The sequence below is a fragment of the Nyctibius grandis genome, chromosome 2 (genome assembly GCF_013368605.1).
Source record: "Nyctibius grandis isolate bNycGra1 chromosome 2, bNycGra1.pri, whole genome shotgun sequence".
Lineage (NCBI taxonomy): Eukaryota > Metazoa > Chordata > Aves > Nyctibiiformes > Nyctibiidae > Nyctibius > Nyctibius grandis.
The window spans coordinates 18476052-18482051 of NC_090659.1; positions in this window are offsets into that span (position 1 = coordinate 18476052).

Here is a 6000-nt window from a genome sequence, read left to right on the forward strand (position 1 = left end):
CAGTGCACGTTAACTCACATCCTTCTGGTCGTTTCCCTGTTCTGGTAAAGCATCACTATCTGCAGCAGCGGGTGGCTCCTCTACATCACACAATATTATTCTTTACATAACTGCTACGATACTGTGTCATTTAAGAAATGTCACGACAAAAAAGATGAGACATTTAATTTTAACATAATTTTAAATTTAGTATTGAAAATAACAAGATGTGACTTAAGAAGTCGCTTCTAAGGTAGATTTCTCTATTCTTACCAGCATCAGCAGCGTAAAAGCTTGGCAGAAGTTGAATTCAAACAATTGCACCACTTGTGATAATCTATAGTGTTATTTCAAAAACAGAAAGTACCTAGAAAATACAACTGACTCTTCAGTCAGCAGTTTTTTTGTGCTGCATCATTTCCACTGCAATTGGCAAATAACGAAAAAAAAAGCAAGTTGTTCATGTCCTGACAGAAATGAGGCTTCCTTGGCACTGTACAACTGAGAAATTTTAAAACCAAATCTATATTGCAACGTGCATTTGGGAAGTTTCCACCAATTTTTAAGTGGTTATCTAAAGTATTTCTCCCTTTTTGCAACAGCAAGTATTGATATCAGTGACAGCCAACTTTGTATTAATAGAAACATGTGAAGCTTAGTCATCACACCCTTACAAATACAACTGCCAACAACATAAAAGCAGTTATAAGTTTCTTGTTGGTAGAAGAACAGCCACTAATCCGAATACACGATTGTGCTGACACACGACCTCTCTCAGTCAAAGTGACAAGATTTGCACGATGAGACACAGAACTTGTAGAACCTCAAACTGTGTTTTGTTTATATATCAGTTTACATTTTAGGTGATCTGAATGAACTTCGATAGATGGGCTTAGAAGCCTCGTAGAAGGACCAGTTGGGAAAAAAGTAATTTTCCAAAGACAGTAAAATTGATTATTATTGATTATTACACAACAGCATTTTCTCAAAACTGTTCTTATATAAAATATCTGCTATTTCTTGTTTTGTAAGATTGGTGTTTGGAAGTTTCCCTCCCATTCTGCTGCATCATTTCAGTCTTCTAAATCATATTGTGCCACCAGTGAAACTGTCAAGCAGTATTAAAATAACACAAATCAAAATGATGGAGAAAAATATCTCTGATATTTCCTGATATGCGACACAACAAGGTATGTTTTGAATAGACTTTTAAAGGCTTGCTCATTCAGATCTTAGTGGGACTACTCCTCTGCTTATTGACATGCACTCTGTTAAATGTCTTAGCAGGTGAGGGACTCAGTGTATACTATATTCCATTTTACTCTCTCTTTGGAGTATTTAGCACACAACCCTAGAATTGTGTAATTTTGCATAAACACTACTTACGTAGGCTATAAATGCCAGTGCCAAAGCCTACATTCCCAGATGGAGTGGCAGCTCATTTGTGTTCCTGAATGCTTCTGTTTCATTTATCGCTTTGGGCCAGAAACATTGTTAAAAACGCCCCTGCAGTGTCCATTCTTACCTACGCCTTACAATCTATTAATAAGGCAATAGTCACTCCTGTGTTATCTACATGCAATTTCTGCATGTATTTATGAAGTTCATAGAGAAACATATCATCTAAGTTGTGTTCTACTCTCTGCACACAAAAAGAAAATTGCATGTTTTTGTTACTTCAACTATCATTTTAAGATTTCTTCTCCTAGCGCTGTGTCAGCTGTGCAGTTTCTGCTACGTTTCTCTGCCTGAAAGGAATGTGTAGTATAATATATCTCATGGTGTCATATAATAACCACTCTACAACAGTCACTAGCTGCCCCAGTTCAGTACGTTCTCCCCATTTTCCACGCCCGTACGTGAAATGTGACAGGTGGTGTCATTTTTTACTGAGTAGCGATTTATAAGCATTTAACTAGAACACTGGTATTTTGTTCTTTCTTAGAGGGACTTCATGTGAGATGATTACCACAATTTCTGATTTACAGCATTTGTCATAAAGTACAGGGCATTTGCCTTTTCTTAGGCAGTAACTTGCTTTCACATGTCGGGAAGGCATGCAAATGAGCACTCAGAGCACAAGGTCTATATCTTATCAGGACCAAACATGACTGTGCTCTGCCATGGCTGCACATAGAGATGTAAACAGGTTGACCATGACTTGCAAAACTCCACCTGAACCCCAGAATCCCAGATTTTCCAACTTGTTCTTAGGTGGAGGGATGGGAGGAGAAGTAGGTAACATGTACAGGTACAACACACCCCAGAGAACATTGCTCCTGTGAGCAACTCACAAACCCTAAACTGACCCTGGGTGTTTCCAGAGGTTAGTCAACAGGAGACTGCTCTGCTGACTGCTCCCACTTGAAGCCTCACTAGTAGCAGCATGCTTGGCAAAAGCAGGTAGAGAAGGTATTGCTCTGGAGATCCTATAGTCACATTCCTTAGAAAGGCTGTAGGGTCATGACCTCCTATGTAGTACACCATACCACAGACAACAGCCTTGCACAAAGTCCCAGAACAATCTGCTATGTACTCAGGCAGTCTTTGCGTCAATATAGCCAGAATTTGCTAGACATACAAAAAGATGAGGATTTTGTACAGGAGAAAAGACATCATAGGGGTATATGAAATAGTACGAGAAAATGAAACTCCTAAGTTAAAAAACAGTCTGAAAACACCTTACAGGGAATTCAAGGTTATGTTTGCGATTCTCCTTATCAGGAAATAAGTGTGTGTACAAAGAAGTACCCACAGGAATTTGATTCTCTCCCACCCTTCTGGTAGAGCGGCAGCCCTTCCGTCCCTCCATCTTCCCTCCTCTTCCTCACCCCTCCGAATGCTTGTTGAGAGGTAAAGCAGTCAACATGTAACCCAGTTGGTCTCTTCTGGGGACTGAAGACCCTATGTGAGCTCTGCAAACAAGACATAGGGGCTCATTTCAAGAAAGATACAAAATACACAATAGGAACCATCACCAACATACTCACAGGCTGCTTTTCACAACTACAGTTAAGCCTAAGACACGTTTGTCCACTTTGGATATTGAATCTGGCACAAAGCATAAGGTAACAGTAAGCTGCTGCATGGTCCAGCTTTTCCAAATTAGTCTTCAATGAATTTTTCAGGTGTTTATAGTGTCTTGAAAAGCTTCCAGGCTAGGTAAGCTCTGGCTGGAACAGCATCCAGGCTCCAACGAGCATGCAAGACCTGCACTATCATTAAGTGCAACATTTACACGTTTGCCTGAGAAAAAGCAAGTCTCAAAAAGTGTTGTAATCATGCGACAGTAGAAGGAACAGCACCAGAGGTTTTTGCTGAGTGGATATGTCAGCTTAGTCCCTGACTAGGCAGCTTGGCTTATTTCAGCCCTCCTTTAGCACTTCATCCCCATTACGGGAAGGCTGAGGGGGGAATCTCATCAATAGGTACAAATATTTGAAGGGAGGGTATAAAGATGATGGAGACAGGTTCTTTTCAGTGGCATCCAGTGACAGGCAATGGGCACAAACTGGAACACAGGAAGCTCCATCTGAACATCAGGAAAAACTTTTTCTCTGTGAGGGTGACTGAGTACTGGCACAGGTTGCCCAGGAAGGTTGTGGAGCCTCTATCCTTGGAGATATTAAAAAGCCATCTGGGCATGGTCCTGGGCAACTGGCTCTAGGGCGCCCTGCTTGAGCAAGAGGGTTTGGACCAGATGACCTCCAGAGGTCCCTTCCAACCTCAACCAGTCTGTGATTCTGTGAAGGGAAAGGGGAAAAGAAACAGTTTGTTCCTGAGATAAACTTTGAAAGTGGTTTCAAGAAGCTCCTACCTTGCACCATGAGAAACCCAACTTCAAAAGGTTTCTAAAAAAGGTTGTGAATGTCCTCCAGTGCTGGCAGAACCAGTCTCCACCGGTGCGGATCATCAGCTATCCAAAGAAGGGAGAGAAAAAGCAGGAACAGTAGGAAAATGTCCAACTATTGCATCCTAGGCAACACCTCATAAGACAAAAAATTAACAAAGAACCAAGTTACCAGGAAATGACACTATATAACCATTTCCATAATTTCTATAACAAGTTCCAGATTTGCAAGTACACTTTCCAATCGTCAACTTGCTGTTTTCAGCAACTTTCATCCTCTGACAAGAGATGACCACTAGTTTGTGCATCATCTAATGCTCTGGTTTTGAGAAGAGACTCCATCACAGTCAGACCCCGTACAGAGAATTGCAGGTATATTTCTCTCTTTTTTTGCATGTTGATGGTGGTACCTCCTTCTGTGTCTTATTTGTACTGGGTTACCTTTTGCTGTCTGTAGCAGTTTTGGGCTCTTTGTGACTTTCACAGAACTAAGCTAGAGATAAAATCAAAAGTAGAGTTAAAATTGGCCTAATTTTCCTTTCGGTATGAGTTGTGCACTTAAACCATGACTCATCATGGCTTGCAGTCACACCCAAGCGCACGATGAGCTGACTGGCCAGTCGCTTGAGAACAGGAGGAAATCCAGATAGACACAGCAGATGGGTGAAGATTGGCTCCCTCCCCTTGCTGGATCATCGAAGTGACAAACAAACTAGTAATCACTCCGGTTTCTCAATTGAGACTCCAACTTGGTAATGAGTCCCAGAAACTGAACAGCTTCTGTTGTGGAGCATTTAACATGCAGCTCTAAACAGAAGCAGGCACTGATTCAATTTTTCCTCTGTTTTGACAAATGGGAAAACGTACAACCTCAGAAAAATAAATCCCCTTTTCAGAAAGCTGTAACAGTAGAGTCAATATGTCGACAGTCAAACTGTCTTCCTGGCAAGTTTCTGTGTGATCAATACAGAAGTAGTAGGTTACAACGAGAACCTTATGCTGTGAAATTAAAACCTAGCCAAGTATTTGAATGTATGGTATTCTTTCCTGATTTTGGTATGCTTTCCAGTCTTAGCCAGTACTTCAAATACATAATTCACTTTTGCAATCATCCTGTGTAGCAAAAGCAAGACGGGTGATCATTTAAGCAAAAAGAGTAGCTTAATTAGGTACTTTTAAATCAAAATATTTATGCCACTGTCAGACATCTCCAAAAGCAAATGCAACTTTATTGTTTACCGTTCTGGTATATTTACAATAGCCTTCCGACAGCCTAAGAGTAAGTCCTTCAGAACCTTTCTACCAAAACATTTTAAAACTAATCCTTCTTCAGGCATTAGACTCAAAAGGCAAATATGCTTAGATATACTGCAATGACAATTCATTTTCATGTTTTCTTTCATAGCGCTTGAAATGTTTCTGTCTAATGCCTGAAAACCTAGCCTTTTGAATCATTTAACCAGTGTTTTTGTTATTCATCTGTCTGTCTTGGTTGCGTCTGACCTCTGGGATGATTGTAATAGAAAAAACATTCAGCTTTTCTTTCCTTTCTTCATTATGACTCAACATCCTTCTCCTCTCAGGGGTATGACTACAGTTCTTAGGGAATCGGTCCAAAGTTTCAATGTTTCAAGTATTGCAGAGATTTATGAATCTGCATGTGTGTGAGAGAGAAGCCACTTCTTTCCTACTTTCAAGGGTCTCACCCACAAATACTTTCATCATTTAAGAAAACTCAGGGTACCTCCTTCCATGGATATAATGAACATTCCCTGGGTTTTCATCTGGGGGAGGGGAGGGTTTGCAGTTTACTAGCAGAGCAACAAACTAATAATCCAGATAGCCCTGATAATGTAGCACTAAGGAGCAGAATCCTCAGTTAAAGCAGTTTAGAGTGAAAGCAAGAGAAGAGCCCAGAACCAGACACACACAGGAATAACACACTACCAGCTCTTAGTCCTCCTAAACTAAGGGTGTGCAGAGGGGCCATCCCAAGTTGCTAATTCAGGAGACTGTCAATAGACTATATTATAAATTAAAGAAAACAGATGGGCTCTTCTTTCCCTAGCACTGCAAAGGCTGTTTTCTGAAGAGATGAGTTTCTTCCCCAGCATGACCCTTTCACAGGGGAAGGGGACAGAGAAACAGTGGGGTCTGCTATGCATTTTAGT